The sequence below is a fragment of the Ambystoma mexicanum genome, chromosome 9, assembly GCF_040938575.1.
Source record: "Ambystoma mexicanum isolate Mex_15411 chromosome 9, UKY_AmexF1_1, whole genome shotgun sequence".
Classification (NCBI taxonomy): Eukaryota; Metazoa; Chordata; class Amphibia; order Caudata; family Ambystomatidae; genus Ambystoma; species Ambystoma mexicanum.
In genome coordinates this window covers 826,728,917-826,749,346 of record NC_090931.1, presented here as the reverse complement: position 1 = coordinate 826,749,346, position 20,430 = coordinate 826,728,917, and the positions used below count along the sequence as shown (strand labels likewise).

Below are 20,430 nucleotides of genomic sequence, written 5' to 3'. Positions count from 1 at the left end.
CAATCCCCTATACCCTTGCCCCCCAAACCCTTACTTCTGGGCGGCACACCTCCTTATGCTGCCATCTCCAGTATCCCTCTGCGATGTTGCTTTCACAGCGATCCCAATACTGGATGCTTAGCATCTTTCAGGATGGCGGCTCGAGCAAGCAGCGGAACGCTGCCATCCTGAAAGAAATCCAGCCCTACCAAGGACGAATCACTGACAACAAGACCGACCCATAAAGATGTATACTTAGAAACAATTTCAGGAGGGAGTACCAAGTATCCCAGTAAATACAGATGGAAGATATAAATGAACCTCTTCTACTAAAACTAAATTAATCCTTGAGACACAGTGACTATCCTTAGACACCAGAAAACTATGCTAAGGATACAGTATTGGGATCACTGTGAAAGCAACGCTTACCAGAACCATAAGGATTGAAAACTCTAGAATCTTAAGATTGATAAAAGTATGCATCACAACCTGAATCTCTATAGAAATCATTTTCTTTAACTTGAACCTGTAAGGAACTCATGGTATCAAACAGTAAGACAGACACAAGTGCTCACAGTTTAAGGGTGTTTATTGAACTTCAGTTGGGCTTGAAAAACACCTATCTAAACCTAAATCTAAGATGGGAGCAAGCTTCGACCATCAAATAACAATAACGCAGTTCTAGCGGAGTCTAAGTCAAAATAAAAGGGCCTATACTAATAAACCTATTGCCAATCCTTACTTCTAAATACAAGTAGTGTGGGAAACAATGTTATGCAAAAGAAAAGTGTTCATGAAATGATATGTCAGGATATTCAAGCACTGGCTTCCCTTCCCCATGTTTTCAGCACAGGACAAGACGGCACACTCAAGCTTAGCACAGTCTCCGGCTTCTCTAGCACGAGAATGCAGTTCAAATCTCAGTATCGGCCTTCTGTGCCAAAGTCTCTTTGCCATTTAAAGCCTCTTAATTCAGAGGGCCTGATATGACAAACAAACAGACAAAAGTTCCTTTCTCCTCAGGATTCTAATGTACAACTTCTCAGGTGATTTTCGATTCACCTCGGGTCCCTCTCCGCCGGGCTCAGACCCACTTTAACACAAAACCTTCTTGGCGATTTCTGAACTATCACGTTGTTATGCAGAAAAGAGGGTCAGAAAAGGGCTTTCAAAGTTAATGCAGCTGTGGGACTCACATGATATTTGGCGTCGACTAAATCCAGGGAAAAAACGGTTTCATTTTTGTTCGGTACCGCATAAAACCACTACTAGAATTGATTTATTTTTAGTCAGCAGGGATCTGTTTGGCAAAGTTAATGCTTCAGAGATGGGTGATATTGTGATTTCAGATCATTCTTTTTTTTTCTTATTGGCTTTTCAATGCAGAAACTGAAACATTCAACCGCACTGCCACATCCAGTGTCAACAATAGTCCAGACAGACACAACGGATCCTGAACTGCACATACAATCAATCCCCTTCCCACACACCCCTGACTCCCACCCTCCATCTTCACCTGAAAAACGACTGTTCTCTCCCCCACATATCACTTGCCTGACTGGAACACTGCTTCCCTTCAATCCAGATCCCTCCCCTACGCATCATGCCCCGCTCCCTCATCGAACAGAGTTTATAATAAGACTTCCCATTCCTAACCCCCGTTGTGGACTCCCCCCGCTAACCTCATACCGCCCCTTTCCATGCTGCAATCACGCCACCCCTCCTCCACATCTGGACCCCTTGGCGATTTCCATGCCATGGTGATTCTGCGTTTGGCTAGAATGTACGCTAAATCCTTCAATTTACTAATATGCTTTGCTCTCTTGGGGCACAAAAAAACAGCCCAATAAGCATGGCCCCAGAGACAGAACGTCTAGTCGCACCCCGCCTCTATACATTCTGCCCGCCACCTCCTGCCAATATTGCCCCACTACCGGGCATGCCCAAAACATGTGCAATATCCCTGCATCTAGCGCCTTGCACCTGGGGCCTGTCTGCGCCTGGAAACTTAGAGATCCTCTGTGGCGTCATTTATGCCCTGTGTGTTATCAGCAGTTGTATAAGCTGCAACCTCAAATTCATCTACACCCTTTTATGGTATCTCAGTACCACCCCAAGTCTTCTTCCCATTTGCCCCCAATCGCCAAAGGGGATGGGGATCCGGTTAGCCAGTAGAATGTCATATATCCGTGATATGGTGTGCCCTCCCTCCGATATCTCATACAGAGTGTCCACTATGGAATGCTTCTCCAGTAGTTCGCTGTACGTGGGCCACCTACGTATAATCTCCCTTTTAATCGTGCCATGTGATAAATGTTGACCTATATGCAGTCCCGTGTGTTCTGCCAACTCCGCAAAGGGTATAAAAGATGTATCATGCAAGAAATCCCCTATTGTGGCCACCCTGTGTGATTCCCAATGCGCGCACATTCCCAGTCTCATCTTTGCTGTGGACGCTGCCACTGAGATCAGAGGGACCTGTGCCGAGAACGGGTCTGTAACCCCTATCACCCCCAGGGACACTAGGTCCGACCATTGCCCCCTCCGGGGCTTTCTTATCCATACTAATTCCTTCAGGTAGTGGCGTGCCCCTACGGGTTGCAACATCATTGTGTTCGGCGTAGGGTCGTCTGCTAGCCAGTCCACCACAAATTGCCACTACCCCGCCATGTAATATAGCTTGAAATGTGGGATGCTGATGCCTCCTTTCTCATATGGCCTGTGTAGTGTCGATAACACTATCCTATTCTTCAGATTGAACCACAGGAACCCTCTACAAATGCTGTCCGGTGTCTTGAAAAAGGATTTAGGTATGTAGAACGGGACATTGACGAAGAAGTGCAGTACTCTAGGAAGTACCACCATTTTCGGCAAGGACGTCCTCCCCATTAGCGACAGTGGCAGTTTACCCCAGAACTTCATTGAGCTTTTGATGCCCCCTAGGGCCTTCAGCGTATTATGTGCATGTTCTTTAGCTGGTCTTTAACATGAGGGCAAAATACTCACTAGGCATCCTGGGGGCAAATGAGCAAATTTATGAACACAAAAAAGGGGGGTCCCCAGGGGGAACCATTTACATTTTCTTATTTTTTCATGCTGGTCGGCCACTATTCAGGCACGTCCCCTACTAGAAATTCTGATTAAATCTATCAGTCAGCACATACATAGGCGTTAAATAAACACATTTTTTATTTTATTCAATTCAGAGTGAAAGTTCACTTGACATATAAAACATATGTTACATCATTTTCAATTAATTGAACTGTAGTCAAAATGTATAACATCTTAAAAATTAGGATACAAATTTCTTTGTCACATCATACAATAAAATATCACAAAATATGTCATGGACAATTCAAAGACAAGCCAACACTTAGTATCTAAAGTGCAAAATACCTATTACCTACGCACCTATGCAAAAAGCATATGGTGCAACTCATAACACTTATGATTCAGTGTTGAAAAGTCTCCACACAGTGAGAACAATTTATTTTATAATATATACTTTGTATGAAAAAAACATAGATAAAACGCAGGATTTACCAAACAGGTTTACGGATACAAAAACTTTTTTGTATATAGGTTGATTCCAAAAATGGATAATCTCAATCCTATTCTGTCCCTGTCTTGATTATACACTGCAGAGGACTTGTCACCAAAACCCTGTGGTTCCCGTAATAAGATCTGAACACACATCCCAGGTCAGGGATGTGTGTTTAGCTGGATCATGATATAAATTGACCCCCAGGTATCTAAATGTGGACGTTTTTCACTGCAGGGCAAGGACCGGCAACGCCCTTAGTTCGATCCTGCACAACCCTGCTATTGGAAACAGGGCTGATTTGTCAGTGCTGATTGTGATCCCAGTTTTGCAAACAGCCTTAAGGCCTCTAGTAACAGCTCTAGGTTGCCTTCGGGGTTCTGAATGTATAACAATGTATCATCATCATACAATGATATAAGGTCTGTAGTCCTGTCTATCTCCATACCTGACTCCATGTATTCCGCCCTAAGGTACGGTGCCATTGGTTCCATAGCAAGGATGTAAAGCAACGGGGCAATGGACAGCCTTGCATTGTTACTTTTTCCAATTCCCATGCTTCCAAGATGCACCTGCCCTTTTTCACCCGTGCCATTGGTCTTGTGTACACCAGTTGAACCCACTTAAATATGTCTGCCCAAAGCTGAACCTGCGTAGAGTTGCATAGAGCCAGTCCCAGCTTAGTGAGTTGAACGTCTTCACCGCGTCCTGGGTCTGTGCTGTCTATCACATGGTGTAACCTCCTCAAATTCCAAGCCATGCTATGGCCTGGGACATAGCCTGTTTGGTCTGGGTGTATCAAGGTATGTATCACCCTCTTCAACGTATTTGCAAGAATAGACATCATCATCTTGTTGTTCTGATTGAGCATCGAGAGGGGCCTGTGTGATCTACCCTCCATTGGGGGTTTATAAGATTTAAGAAGTGGTATAATAATGGATTTCTGCAAGCTAAGGGTGAGAATGCCTGCCTCATAAGAGTCCGTAAAAGTATTAAGCGAGTGTGGGGCGAGCTCCAGAGCATATTCCTTATAAAATTCACTAGGCAGCCCATCTGATCCAGGGGTCTTCCCTGTCGGTAATGCTGTGATCGTGATTTGTATGTCTTCGAGAGTAATAGGCTCCTCGAGACTGTCTCTCTCTTACTGACTCAGCCTAGGGAGTGCTTTCTCTCCTAACACCTACTCCAGTTAAGCACCCGCTGTGGTGGCCTCTCCTGATAGAGATTTTTGTAAAAAACTTGGTAGACCTCGTTCACCCCAGTTTGGGTATGGCATACATCCCCATTTCCCATGCGTATCAAGTGGATAGAGCCCTGTTTACCCCTTTCTTTATGATGCCTCTCAATGTATTTTGCGTAACTATGCCTGCCCAACCTCTCCCAGCACTCCAAGCATTTCTGCCTCAACTCAATAGCCCCTGCGGTCTCACCTGGCAGCTGCGCCTGGGACTGCTCCGCGTTCCTCAGCCGAGGCCAATTCTTTGCTGATGGTGGTTTGAACGCCACATGACCCAGCCAAGGCAGCTCCTCCGATTTCTACCTTTAACGCTTCCCAAAAAGGTCCTGCACTAGGTACACTCCCTGCATTGTGTGTGACCTAGTCTGTGATGCTGTCCTTTCAGCAGTCTTGGAATGGGGAATCTTTCAGGGATTCACTTCTGAGTCTCCTCGTCAGTATTGGGGCTCTTAGGGGTACATATTGCCACTGTAGGCTGAGAGGGGCGTGATGAGACAGCACGTATCCTTTATACTGTGAATTCGTGATGAGGTGTGCCGACTCCCGTCCCACAAAGAAGTAATCTATTTGTGTATACACTGAGTGCGGCGCTGAATAATGCAAATAGTGTCTAGTATCTGGGTGGAGTACTCTCCAAGCATCCTCTAAAGCAAATGAGTCTAAGAGCATCTGTAGTGTCCTGGCCGGGCGGGGCAGGGTTAAGGTATTTAGTATCGGATCCATCTAAGGACGGATTTAATGTACAATTATATGATGTTGCCATCCCTATATGGGCCCATCCTGTGGTATAATGAGCGGATAAGCGTAGCAGCATTGTGATTAGGAGCATACGTGTTGACCAGGCAAACGTCTACCTGCTCAAGGAGGCCCTGCACCATCACCATCCTACCCTCGTTGTCAGTTTTAACCTAGATTACCTCAGAGGGAACCGTAGGCGCTACCCAAATCAGGACCCCTTTAGCGTAAGCAGAATACAGGGAACCAAATACTCACCCCCTCCATTTATTCGCTACCAGTGTTTGTTTTTCAGACGTAAAATGAATTTCCTGCAACAGGGCAATCTCAACTTTACACCTTCTCAGGTATGCGTAGACCCTATTTCTCTTAACATAAGCATTCAGACCCCGCACATTCCAGTTAAGTACATTTACAGTTCCAGCCATAAGTGCGTGTCCTGTCTTCCAGTCCATCTGCATCCATGTCTAACGCAGCAGATGCTTCTCCTTTCTCCCAATTCGGTGATCAAGTCAAGATTACAGTGCTATTATTCCTCTGTGACATGCTTACAGGCAAAACTTCCTCCCCTTTAACTTCCCCAACTCCCCCCAACTAAAAACAACAATAACAACTCAGCATCTTTATCCCTGCTAAGGCATTTCTGCTTCTTGCATTCGCTCCCAGGAAGCATACCGGGGGCTGGTGTACAGCGGGTGAGTACAAAAACAAGTGCTCGGAAAAAAAGGAGCTTGGAGGGCGTGGCGCCATCAGCCATAGGTCTGGCTTCCCTCCTGTGATGTAAAGCTTTAACCAGTAGTATCCAGCTGTTTAAATAATGCTGAAATTCTTCACATCTCCTCTTAGAAAGAACCATCCCCCTTGCGATTCCTATCCGTCTTCCAAAGTTGTCATATCAGCGAGTGATGCCACATGTCCAGCCAGCGGCTCTTCAAACCTGTCTGGAATCCCGTATTTCGAACTTCCCTTGTGTCCCTCATGGTCATCGGCTCTGTCCCCTTCGCGGGGCCTATCTTTTCCCTGTCCATCCATGCCTGCACATCCTCCGGGAGGTCAAAGAACAAGGCCTTGTTTCTATGTATAACTTTCAGGTGGGCTGGGTAGATCAGCATGTATTTCAGTCCCGCCAACCTGAGCCTAGCTTTGGTCACAAAGAATTGTGCTCGGTTCTTCTGCACCTGGAAAGTGTAATCACGGTAGACTGCCAAGTCAGCCGAAGCTCTCTTCAGTACCCCACCCTATCAGGAGATGGCTAGTATTTTCTCCCTGTCCTTATAATTCAGGACCTTTGCGATTATCGGTCTAGGAAGCACTCCAGGGGGTGGGCGCCTGGTCAGTGCCCTGTGGGCCGTCTTGATTGTGAAGCCCTGCGTAAGGTTCCCGGGCCCAATTTCCTGATGTAGCATGTTCTCTATATAAGTTGTTGGATCCGTGCCTTCCTCCCCTTCCGGCAGGCCTACTATGCAGATGTTGTTTCTGCAGGCCCGTCCCTCCACTTCCTTGACCTTGTTTTACAGCAAGCTGACCTTCTGCTCAAGACATGGACATTAGCGTGTGTCTCTCGAATCTCCCCCCTGTTCTCAATCACCTGAGTTTCCAGTGTGGGAGTGTGCTCTGCCAGGCTCTGCACATCTTTGACGAATCAGTCCTACATCTATCTGTAATGCAGCTATCTGTGTCCCCAATGAGGCCTTTAGATCCGCTATGGCCTGCATCACCTAGTTATGTAGTTCCATGCGTTCACCCCCTTTTGCCTGCACCAGGTCCATATTGCCCCCAGGAGCCTGCTGCATGGCCCTGGTGTAACTATCCAGCCTCGCCTGGCCTGCTATCGTTTTGGCCAGTCTGCCTACTTCACTGGTAGCGAGCCACAATTATTGTTGGGTGAGAGCCCTGCTGCAATGTGCCTAGGCACAGTTTTAAGAGCTGCTGTCGAGGCTTTCAGGTTTGAACAAGCATTCATGTTAGGGTCTTTCGTGCTGGGCAGTTACTCATAACCCGGGGTGGGGCTGTTACTGTTGCCCACTCCCTTCTCCTGAACTACCGCCCTCCGTTAGTCTTTTGTTTCCAAATCCCTGTGCCTTGAACTTTCCAAAAGGCAGCATCAATGCACCTAAATGTACACAGCTGTGGTGACTGAGTCTGGTGGGCACTGATTTTGAATAGGGAAAGGTAAAGACTCTAGCTCCTCTTCCTCCGGCTGCTGAAATGACGTTTGGTGTATGGGTAGTAGCAAGCCCCCAGCCAGGTTATGCAAGGATCCATTCACTGGGGCCGCCCAGTCACTGGGGCTCGCCATAGCCAGCATATGGTTATGTTTTTCAGGCTCCTTTTGGGGCTCCAAGGCCCCAGGGCACTTCCTTAGAGTCACCGCCCAGCCCAGGTTCGCTATGTGCAGGCTGCCACTTTCCTGCCCTTCCGCTGGGCGCCCGCTGCCTCGGGGGAAAGGGCTAAATGCCGCCAAGCCCTGCTGTATCCTCCGCTGACCACAGGGCAAGGGGGATGTGGCCTCCAAGTGTCACGGCCCGCCCGGGCTCACCCGTATTTCCTCCACCTTCCCCCGCTTCATTGCTACGTTCCAATCAGTTCTTGTGGGGGCCGAGCGTATCACTTGCCTTCCCATTGCTGCTTGGTCCTGGCTCTGCCAGCTGCTTTCTCATACTCTGACGGGAGTCTGCAGCTGTTTCTTCTCCACGTGGCATCCCGTGTCTGATCCCTCCGGTACCGACGCACCTCTCCTTTTCCGCATTCACTTCGCAGCAGTGCACGTGGCCGCACCGTCCTAAGAACTGCCACGATTTTCATGGGCGTTCCTGAAGAGAATGAAAACAAAACCGTGTTCGTGAAAGGAGACACAGAACCTGAACATTTTGCTTTATGTCACAGAGACTTTTCCCTTCGCACATTACACATTTGTCTAAGGGATGACTTAGCTACTTGCTCAAATTGGGTTAACATAGAGAAATACTCTGTTTATCCAGTCCCCCTGAATTGCCTCCTCAGTATGGACAAGAAATTAAATATTGATAAAACTCCTCCTTTTGTTTGACATGTCCTGAAAGATTGGAAGAAAAACTGAGGTCTCAGGCGTAGTTCCAGTTCCTGGGGGTGGACCAATGCGAGAGCATCACCTGGATGGGGGGTCCTTTGGAAGTGGAAGTGGGACACCGACGGTCGAGACGCGGTATGCCCTTTCTTATAACACCTTTTCCCCATTCGACCACATAGGATACTCAGAAACTCTACCCCCGCCCCTTTTCTGACAGACAGTAACACCACGAAAGACAACAGACTAACACCATAGCCGTTTACCTGACATGCCCCAACACAAGGGTGAGTGTTAGATTTCCAGCGCTTACTCAGCTGCATCACGATTCTTTGTTGAGCCGTTTTTCGCCTTCCAACACGGCCCCTGTCCTTCAGCATTGGAAATTACCATGGCAACGTTGGAGACCTCTGTATACCAGATCTCGCTACTCTGTTCCTGTAATTGCCAGGGGAACGGCTGTGCAGGATAGGGTGTGACGCAAGACGTACCGTACACCACCTCCCCTTCGAATATAATGTCGCACTTGCCCGGAAGCCAGTTGCTTCTGATTGAAGTTGCGTTCCTGCTTCAGTTCCTTGCTTCCTTGTATTTCTGACCCCTCATTTCTGGACCTTGTTTCTGCCTTCCTGACTTGCCTTACGGATCACCCCCTATTGAAACCTCTCTGCCCGGCTAAGTCCGACCCACTGCATAGTACCTGGACTTCCTTTTGCCTAATATCTGGAAACCTTGCTGCCCCCCTAACGCCGACCCGCTGCATTGTACTTGGACTGCCTTTTGCCTGCTGTTTGGAAACCTCACTGCCCTCAACATACCAAACACATTATGCTTCCTGGACTTCTTCACAAAGTAAGGGCATGGACTAGAGATGCTTTTCTGATATATGTACACCTTCCCGATCGTTCAGGCGTCCTTGTGCCTTCGGGAATCAGTTCCCACTAGCACTTCATATTCCTTCCACGTGAGTTTCCTGGATTGGAACACCTGGACCCATATTCTTCATCCTTATCCCCTGCTGTACACTTTTGCTGATAAGACTCATTCTCTCAGTAATTCTATGTTCTCTTTGCTTACTCTCTAGTAGCTAAATCACTGTTCTGTTACTCTAGTAATTCCAGACCTTCCTGGAGACTCCCTGGCCTACCTCCATTCACCATGAAGCTATACTGATAGCACCTCGAGTAGAAGAATCAGTCCTCAGTAAAGAGGTTAGCCACAATCTTCTACTGAGCTCTCCCTACTTTCTATTGCCTATTCTTCTTACTCAGGCTGTTCCTTTTGTTCCTTCAGCTGGCGTTGTTCAAGGTGCTTCTGCCCTGCTCCTCCGATTACTAACAGAGGGGTACATTGGTAGGAAGAATTCCCTCCTGGTGAGGAGACCTTGACCAACGGTCTGGCCCCATCCTAGATCCGCTGTCAGGGTTCGGTTTGGTTATTCGGTGTCTACCTAGAGTGAAAAGGAGTCAGACGAGATACGATTTTGGTGAGTTGTAGTGGGTTGTGCTTGGTAAGACACAACGGTCAGGAAGAGTCAGACAATTAATAATAACCACACCCACCTGATGGCCCTTTCCCTTCCACACAGGGATAAAAGGTGGAGTACGAGAGCACACTATGAGCAAGGCAGACCGCACGACGGGTCAGCTATTCCAGGATTACAGTTCAAGAGGAGACGAAAAGCGGTGAGAACTGAAGGGACGACAAGGATAGAAGTGCCCTTGCCCTTTTTGACTCCGACCTGCAAAGCCTCCCAGAAAGGAATCATGGACCACGAACATAGCACATAGCCTCCTCCACCGATAACCAAGGCAGAGAGAGAGACGCCTGCTACCGTGGTACAGTCCTTGACTCCAGAACAAGAAAAGCCAAGCGGTTCATCACAGCCGGTGAGTCAAAGGGAGAACCGATAAGAAACCTAACTGTGTTGAGCGAAAGTTGTAGATGGCAAAATAAGGGAAAACAAAGAACTGTTAACACTGCAGGGGAAATAACAGCTGCAGATGGGTCCGACACCACGTGGTTGCTCACTCGAAAGACTCTGGTTGATCCCCCGATTGTAGAAACTACTGGTACGAGAAAGCCTTAGGAAAGCCGCAAGGAAAAGGTCAAAGTGGTTTTACGAGGGTTGAGTAAAATCCTTCGTACAGTCAAAAGTCTTTGACACATGGTGAACCCAACAGAGAGATGCCTACGAATTAGGGTGACCAATAACACCCCGAAAACAACATGTGATGTGAAGCCTGACTGGGGCTGAAAGCAGAAGTTAGGCAAGAAAGGCGCCTAAGTGGAATGAAGGGACTGTATGGTAAACTGTGGCAAGTGTGAATCCGACAGAGCGATGCCGAAAGAAAGCTAGGGGAAGGGACCCCCGCTTTCTGTTGAGAATGAGAAAATCATACTATGCTGTTAAAATGGCTACATGAACCCGGCGGAGGGATGCCAAGGGGAAAACTAAGGAGAGTAAATCATGTATTGGGATAAAGTAGAAGGAACTGTGTGACTGGCAAACGTGAACCCGGCTGAGGAATGCCTGCAGAACAGGGTGAAACATGATGCCCCAATGTTTCACAACTTGTGTTGACAAGAGTGAATCCGACGGAGGGATGTCCACAATGGATTGTTTTAAGACATTGAGACTTGTGAATGCAACAGGTGAAATCTTTTGAATAAAAGCCGTAGTGAACCTGACAGAGGAAGGCTAACAGACGAAAAGTGTCTGAGCGTGGAAGAGGGGATTCAGGGGTGAAAAGTCATCACCCAACATACATACGGAAAGTAACTTTTGTTTTGTTATTTTGAACACATCAGGTCCTCGGAGGCAAGAGACTGTGTAGAAAAGACACTTACCACCGTACATCCTGATTCTTGAGAATGGAAATGTAGCCTTGTGCTGGGAAAGCCTGCGAGTGTGCTGTGCTCAGGAGTCCCGCCTTGTCCCATGCTCAAAACATGGCCAAGGGAGACCCCCGGCTCTAACATCCTGATGTATTATTTGTGAACACTCCTTTCTTTTCTTGTGGCAATTATCCTGCACTATTTTGGTAACATAGATGTAAGGATCGGCAATAGTTTTTTTTGTATAGGCCCTTTTATATGACAAGACGCCACTAGGACGGCCTTATTATTATTTGACCGTCATAGCTCGCTCCCATCTTAGATTTAGGTTTAGATTAGGCGTTTCTCTGACCCATTGATTCAGTTTAATAAACACCCTTGAACTGTGATTGCTTGTGTCTGTCTTTACTGTTGCCACCATGAGTTCCTTACAGAGGGGACCAGGGTTCTCTCCACGGCTTCAATGAAGGACATGTTGACTTTTCATCTGGTTTTCATCTGGCTCTATCTGCTGCTGCCACCGCTCTGCAGAAGTCGTCCTTCCTCGCCTCCAGCCTTGCTCAATGTGTGCTTCTGAGCTCTGCCTTGTATCCAGGTGGGGAAAGTTGATTGGTTGCAGGTGTAGATGATTGGGGTGGAGTGCCTGATCCTGCCTGGCCTTGTTAATGTGACAAAACAGGGTCTGTCCATAGTAACTAATGGCCCAGAGGCTTCCATGGCTAATCCTCATTGCTCCAGGTTTATTCTTCCTCATCTCAGTCATGTCAGTAGAATAGGAAAGGTGAGGATTATGGGAGTTGTAGTGTTTTGAAAAATGTGGCAAGAAAATAAGTTGGAAAGGGTTTCAAATAGAGTCGACCTTTCAGATAATGTTTCTTAGAGTTATGACTGGGAAAGGGGACTTGGAATAGCAAGTGGGGAACTTCTTATTACTATATGTAGGGTAACAACCGGAAGTGACAAGGGTCACCCAAGGACAATAAAATACTGACGAAAGCCCGGGAATTGGAACGGGCCACCCAAAACTTGCTGTGGGCCATTACGCTGGGCCTGCACTATTTTGTTTGCTGACTCGAATCTAATGTGATCTGTTGGTTCCAAAAGTATTATTGTCTCTGTGATTTATTTTGTAAGTGTATATTGTTATATAGTGTATAGTTTATATCCTTACAGTGTACATAATTTGTGTTGTGCAGTGTATATAGTTTAAAGCCTTATAGTGTACATGGTTCTCTGTGTGTTCTTAATGGAACCTACAGCAGCCAGCGACATCAAAGCATCTCATAATAATAATAATTTAGCATTTATATAGCGGTACGAACCCTCAGGCATCTGAGCGCTGCTTATTATTACCCACGGTGTGTGGTGCTCAGTTATCGAAGTTGGAAGGATGAAAGGCAGAGTTTGGCTCTGCCGGGATTCTAACCCGTTTCAGCAGGCTCTGCACAGATGTCAAAGTGAGCGCTCTACTCACTGTGCTATCGGACCAGCAAAACTGTAATATCAAACACTTGGCTCATTATGTGTTAGAATGTTATGTTTAGAGCGTGTGGCAGTTAGAGGCTGGTGAAGGTGGAGAGAGGCTGCAGCTCAAATGTTATGAGCTAAATAAACATTGTCCACTTACCATTCCCTGGTGTTGCACTTCATTATACATATGGTCTGCGGTTCTGGGGTAGGGGGCCAAAGTTGGGGATGGGTCCGCTATGCTATTTTTAAAGATGCCGCAACTTTAAGCGGAGGACACAAGGCGGTCGTCCAAAACTGATTTGCTCCATAGTTCGTACATTATGGGGCTTTAAATGCTTACAAGTCCCGCACTTTTTTAGACAAGCCGCTCACCAATTATTGATCTCAGGAGCTGGTCCACACAAACCTGCGGACTGCAGACTGCTCAAACACTTGGCTCAGCGCTTTGCAGGGATGTGCTCTTTTTATAGTAGCGCCTCCCTTTGATTTGTTAATAAGGCACACTCCAGCAATGCAGAAAGTATCGGTAACAGGCACCGCCCCCACTGCAGAGTGCTCAAACACTTGGCTCGGCACTTCGCGCGTGCTTCGCCCGGAAGTGCTCTCTTTATAGTACCGCCTCCCTTGGCCACACTCCAGCAATGCAGAAAGTATCGGTAATAGGCACCACCCCCACTGCAGAATGCTCAAACACTTGGCTCGGCACTTCGCGCGTGCTTCGCCCGGAAGTGCTCTCTTTATAGTACCGCCTCCCTTGGCCACACTCCAGCAATGCAGAAAGTATCGGTAATAGGCACCGCCCCCACTGCAGAATGCTCAAACACTTGGCTCGGCACTTCGCGCGTGCTTCGCCCGGAAGTGCTCTCTTTATAGTACCGCCTCCCTTGGCCACACTCCAGCAATGCAGAAAAGTATTGGTAATAGGCGCCGCTCCCCCTGCAAATTCCTCAAACACTTGGCTCAGCGCTACGCCTAAAATGCTTTACCAATGAAATCCAGTGTTACCGGAACTCAACATTCATTTGCTCAACAAGCAGTGGGCGAATAAGGACAACAATAACCAACAAAGTCCAAAAGGTGGCAAAAGATGGGGATCCAAGGACCAAATCGAAGGAACGACTTTCCGGCAAGCCGTGGCATCATCGAGATCCATTACACTTATGGAACGCCCGAAAACCTACTTGTTTCTCAAGGAATTCCCTAACATTAACATTTGCAGCTGCACACCCCCCGCCCCTACCCATTCACCCGCCCCGACAAACCTTCTGAAGCCGTCCCGGAACTGCGCCACACCTGGCCAAAGCAGAGACATGTTCATTTCCCCTCGCATTTAACCCTCTCTGAACTAGTCCTTCAGGATCTTGAACATCCGCCCACATAGACAACCGTCTTCCACACCACAATGAATGCTGCCCCTGGCCTTCCCTCTTACCATACTAGCGATCTCCCCTCCATCCTTCCCCACTTTGCCTGTGGGCACTCTAGGTCCGGCTGAAGAGGCGCCACGACTTGTGGGCGCACATTTTAACATGATAGTAGGGGCCCTCGTGGCTTAGAGTGGAGAGCAGTCTGAGGCACCAGCACGGTGCATGAACAACTATGGAGACAAAGAAATACTGCCAGAGGCCTTATAACCGCCAATTATGACGAGGCTGCCAGCCAGCAGGGCGCTTAACAATAAACATCTACTGAGAAAGTATAAATACTTTGTCAGCGAGGTGCTAATTTTGAGAAACCAGAGTAAAAAAGCACTGCAGAGTCCCCATGCAGGGAAAGCCATGATGGGCTCTGGCAAATTCAGCTTGTAACGAGCGCTGCAAAGCAGTACGTTTAAAGTCCAGAATTACAGGTGCATATTGATTGCTGTGTCATACGAAAGCTGTCTGCCAACATGGAGGCAGATGCTGGGTTCCCACTTGAGACTTGGGGCCCATTTCACCTGAAAGAGTTGAAAAGCCCTGACGCCATGATAGAAAACACCCACATAGTGGGGTGGAAATGGAAAAAAATGTGGTGGGGGATCCCACAAGTGCTGGGTGGGGGAGGAGTTGGGGAAGAGGGGGCGTGGTCTAGAGGGGGCGGGGTTGGTAGTGGCCAGCTGATCAGATAAATACTTAAAAAAAAGAAAGAAAAAAAAGCACCCACAAAGGCAACATTGCCTTTTACCACAGGGCTTTAAGTGGGACGGGGCCTGCCGGGGCTGATTTGAGGCGGGACTCTGTGGGGCCCACTGATCTCCCCTGCCAGCCCCAGCCACTACACGAAAAGGATTTTTTTCTGAAGCCTGAAGCTCTCTCTCGTGTGCGAAAGCTTCAGGCTCCAGAAAAAAATGCCTTTCAGCCATAATGGTGGCGCCGCACCTGCGAGGCATCCCTTTAAGCAGGAGATGCCCGTGGGCCGGTGCCACCATTGTGGAGAGAAACGTGAGGCCACTGGAAGCTGAGGCCGTCTTCAGGAAAACGGCCTCAGCTTCCAGAGGCCTCACCCTTTCAGCCTTAATGGTGACGCTGCCCCTCCCCAGCTGCCGAGGGGAAGCCTCACCATTAAGGCTGAATAGAAAGTAAATGCATGGGAGAGGGTGTTGATCACTACAAAAGGATGCCTGGTAGGGGTGCCAGTAGCCCATTGAGCCGGGGCTTTTCAGGGGGGCGTGGCCTAACGGGCCAGCAGGATGCCTGCAGTTAGGCCAGGCCCCCTTGATGAGCCCTGGCTCATTTTGTTGTGCCAAAAAAAGAAGAAAAAAAAAAAAAACGCCCGCGAGGGCAGCATTGCCTTTTATGCAGCTCTGGCACTGGTGTGTAAAGCACAATGCTCGCTACATGTACAACTGATTCCTTTCAGTTGTACATGTAGTGAGCATTGTGCATTACACATCAGTGCCAAAGCCGCGGACGCTTTTTTTTTTCTTTCTTTTTTCCAGCGTGGTTCATGGGCTTGGGCGGCTGACTCTGGCCGGATCCCGAGATCCGGCTACACATTTGGTGCCGGATCTCGGATCCGCCGAGAGCCGGCCCAATGACCAGCACTGCCCACTTATAAATAAATCTTCCGTGCCAGCTATATTTTCGTAATAGAAAACAATACAGAACTTCACCTCGCAGCTTATCCGCGCAACGTGGGCTTCACACCCACTTCCATGCCGTCATCTTGGGCAAACACAATTATTTTGGGTAATGGATTCCCCTCCCCGGGCGCATTATGTTGAATTTGCAAATGTAAAATCCATTACCCAGTCTTGTTGACTGCCAGGGCTGGACTGGGAACCAAAAGTGGCCCTGGACATTTTTTTCAAAGTGGCCCCATATTTTGCCGAAGGAGTGAGCACAGCGCGTGAGCCCAACCCTTCTATGAGGAGATTGCGAGTATCCCCTAAGAAGATGTTGAATAAAATGTGTTAAAATTAGTGAATTTAAACCATGTTCAAATCATATATGGATTTAAAAAAATCATTTTTTAAATAAGTTCATGATCTCGCAAAGTAGTTCTTCAATGGACTAGATGGTTGGCATCAGTGGCGGCTGCTATCATAGGGCGGCAGGGCGCCACCCCCCCTCCCACCAGGACCCCCACCAGTGACTCAGTGTGTTAAACAGATTCAGAAGATGTTAAAGTTCTTCTGAATCTGTAGCAGCGCAGGGGCGCTGTGGAGACAACCTTCTATTGTCGCAACCGGGCCAGCCCATAAATAGGATTCCTATTCATGGGCCGGCTGCAACAGCGTGTCCCGTTTTACATTGCTCATGCCCATAGTAAAGTGTGTGGAGCTCGTAGCCATCTCTGTGTATCTATCTTTCTATCTATCCATCTTTTTCTGTATACCTCTTGTGCCTATGTGGAGTAAACATGGGCATTTTTTGTCAGTACGTTTATATCGTAAGCTCACCTGCATTTTGAGCTACATGCTGTGACAGATTCACTCATAAGGGGCTAGCAGAGTGAGACAGGGGAACTGAGAGGGTACCTTCCCCATGTCCCATTGTGATACATGTGTGATCATCCAGCCTCCCCACCTCAGAACCTGCAGCGAGAATGATAAAGGAGGTAGGGAAGGAATCTCTAGAGCGTAAGGGGTGGAATTTACATAGGGCAAAACACATAATGGAGGGAGTGATTCCTGGCATGGTCATTCATTGAATCATTAGCCTTTCATCCTTCTGAGGTCGATAATGGAGTACCACTCTGTGGAATAATAATGTCTTCTGTTATTTCAGCGCTCTGAGACCTATGGGTGTGTAGCGCTATATAAGAAATGTATTATTATTACTATTATGTTGAGGCTTGATTAAAGTGAGCTGCAAGAGTTCCCATGAGGAGGTGTTTTGGGCGGGATGGACAGCAACTGGGTGGGAATGGCCATAGGGATTACCATGGCCATAGGCAGTCAATGGATTGGTAAATAACCATAACATTTAAGTTGTTCTGTTCTGTTTTTGTTTTATAAATAAGGCAACACATTTTGGTGGGGTGGAGGGGCTAATCCTTCAAATGTAGGGAAGGTAACTTCAGGGACTTTGGGGACAGGAAAACTCAGTGGTATGGGGACATCTAAGTTCTTTACCCATTGTAATGAGACTTTTCTGGTGCAGCTTCAATGTTACAAGCAGTTAACTCCCTAATTCACGTCTGAAACCATTTTAATACTACTCTGAGCCTATGTTGCCCTTTCTCAGACCAGTCTCTGTACACCATAGTACCAGCTATTCTCAATACAAGCTTCTGTAAAATACACCATCACACTTGCACACATAAGAATAATTTACCACCATTAGTATATTAAACCTAATGCTTTTTGTCATATTTCAGTGGGTTTTTTGGACAGTAAATTGCACATTTTGGAGGCAATGTTTCAAATAATTCCACCCCTTGAGTGGTGAAGGCTTGCGCACTGCGCGCGCATGCTCACAAATTGCCCCGGGGAAATTTACGCCCCACCAGGTTTCAAACTCACCAGCCGCCACTGGTTGGCATATACCCAGGAGTAGCAGGTCCTAAGCAGTCTCCAGCTATTCTCTGAAGAGCAGGATCTTGAGTCCTGTGTTGAAATGCAGGCGCATTGAAGCCCTCAGTATGGTGTTCCAGTAGGCCGGGGGCGGGCACAGCAATAGAAGGCCTGTCTCCTGGTCTAATCTCGAATCGTGCAATGGTCTAGCATTACACCTGAGGCACGAGTAGACATGTTTACAGGCAATGGTTGCCTTATGTGTCATGCACGCAGTTTTGATGAATGTCCAGGATGGCTGGGAAGTCTCCTGTGTGATTAATGCATGCAGCAAAAACAGCACAGATGTCTGAATGGCACACACCCCCATGTCTCATTAGTACACTCTTTGACCACTTGCGTTCACTGAATACAGACAAGTCTTGCATTCAATACTACACAGACATGGCTTTGCGCACGGCAGTGTATATTCGAATGGTACACATTGGACACGACTGGAGGACCCCCACTGTGTGAGCCATATACTCATACATTGAACTGTACATGTCCAAATTATACAGAGCATAGCACGAGTATGCGCTCAACAAAAACTTTGCATGCATCGGAGCTCCCCAAACAGTGCATTGCTACAGAACATGCAGTGTGTACCATGTGCATGCACTGACATGTTACTCCATGTCTGAGTGAAGGAATATGCGTGTCATTTAACACAGGCTGCATACTTGATTGGGACACTCGTTACAAGGACCCAGGCCATGTTCTGCGTGTGCTATCATGCCATGACATGCCACAAACAAGGGCCCAGCTGAAGGCTGTGATGCGTGCTTCCTCGAGTCATATGGATATGCTCTGTCATGAGACCACATCACACACTCAGCTCAATTCACTAAAAAGAATAAATACTGTTGCTTAGTCATGCTGAGGTTTTCTACTAAGCAGAAGCACCAGCCTATGTTATTGCAACATAACATTCCCAGTTCTAGGGACGTCGAGGTTACAATGCAAATCCTAAAAAGGATAATGATTTGTTATTTATATGGCGCTTTCGCCAAAGAACATATTTACACACAATCATCATAGAAACTGAAGTTGGTACTCATTTATGGACCTCAGATGAAAGGCGGAGTTGGCCTTGCCGGGATTTGAACCTGCGGCCTGCAGATCGCACATAGATCACAGCAGCAAGCTCTCAACCCACTGAGCTATCTTCAGGTTAAAACAAGCCAATGATAGGATGAGGTTCAGGGAAGGAACTCAGGCCCTCCAGTCAACGTCCATAATAGGGTAGCCCGCTTGCTAAGGTCGTTGGGGGATAAATAAAAAAGCCAATCACTGCGGGGAGTATATCATATGCGACTGGCAACATGAGCCAATCACTGCCCCAAAGCCAGTCACCTGATGTCAGTATCTCTGTCCCTCCATGCACCAAACCCAGCCAAATAGTCACACCAGGAACCTCACAGTGGCGTCTGAGCCTCTCAGTGCACAAAAAACAAACCAAACGCGATGGCAAGTCCTTGGTATAAATTGCTCTAAAACACGGGAAGAAGATCCAGCTCGCATATAGGCATAATTATAGCCAAAAACACCAGCAACAAAGCAATGTCTTCTGCAAAGCATGCAAATTAGAAGTGCTTACATTTTGGTCAAAGCGCTATAGACAGAAGTAATTAGATTAAACACCAGAGAATCTCACTGCAGCAAACAGTTGAGTGAATGATGGAACGTCGCATTGCATCAAGCCTACCCTTGCCATAATAAAGGAATGTCCAATATTCCCCTGCACCAATCATAGCCACATGGATCAATTTATGGGCCTCTCGTTGAACTACCCACTCAGAAGTACAGGTGCGCAATTCCTGTCAGGTGCTGCAGTGAAACATAAAATGTATGAGAACAGGAGGCAAATCACTCGGCGACCAACTATGAAAGAGCTACAGTAGATTAACGGAGTACAGACAGTAGAGGGATGTCAAAGCGTAAGAAGGGGAGGCACGGCTGCTAAGCATGGGCTTGGGAATGGGGTTTCTGGTGGGGATTTATCGGAGCCCTGTGAGAAGCCGGAACTGTGTGTCGGTATGTTCTACAAGAAAGCTGGTACAAACAGTGTGCTTGGCGCTCAAATGGAGCCCTTCATTTGTAAGGGTGGTGAAGTGTGTAACAGGGTTGCACTTGCCACTGGAGCAGTATCCTGGGATGCCAGCGGGCTGTAGTCAAATTTATAAGATATGGGGAAATGGGTAAGAGGGAGTCCAGGTTTCCCGAAACGTAAGGCAGTCCACAATGGTGGGCGCCATGAGTCGGTAACTGGCACTTTATCATGTAATTTACAAGGAACAGCAACTAAATACGACTTTGGCAGCAGGGCTAAGACAGGCAGTATAGCCTGCTGTGCTAAGACGCCGGGAGAGGGCAAAGCCCAGAATGCAATTGGCCGGACCGGCACCAGGGCATGCATGGTGCAGGAAGAAGGGGACATAACATCTTGGGACCTGCTTACCGAAATCACGCCATTGCGAAGAAGGACTCGCCGCCGCTGCACTGGCAGTGGCACCGGACACCAAACACTTCTTTGCCCGCACTGTCGGCCCGGCTGCAGCAGCCTGCCCTGCACCTGACCTGTGTGCTGTGACGCAATGTGTGTG

At 47.7% G+C, this 20,430-nt stretch overlaps 1 protein-coding gene across 1 annotated transcript in view; it reads left to right on the top strand.

Moving 5' to 3' along the window:
* Positions 1-20,430, top strand: part of ITGB2 (integrin subunit beta 2) — a 588,196-nt gene that overhangs the window by 325,792 nt on the left and 241,974 nt on the right. The window lies entirely within an intron of this gene.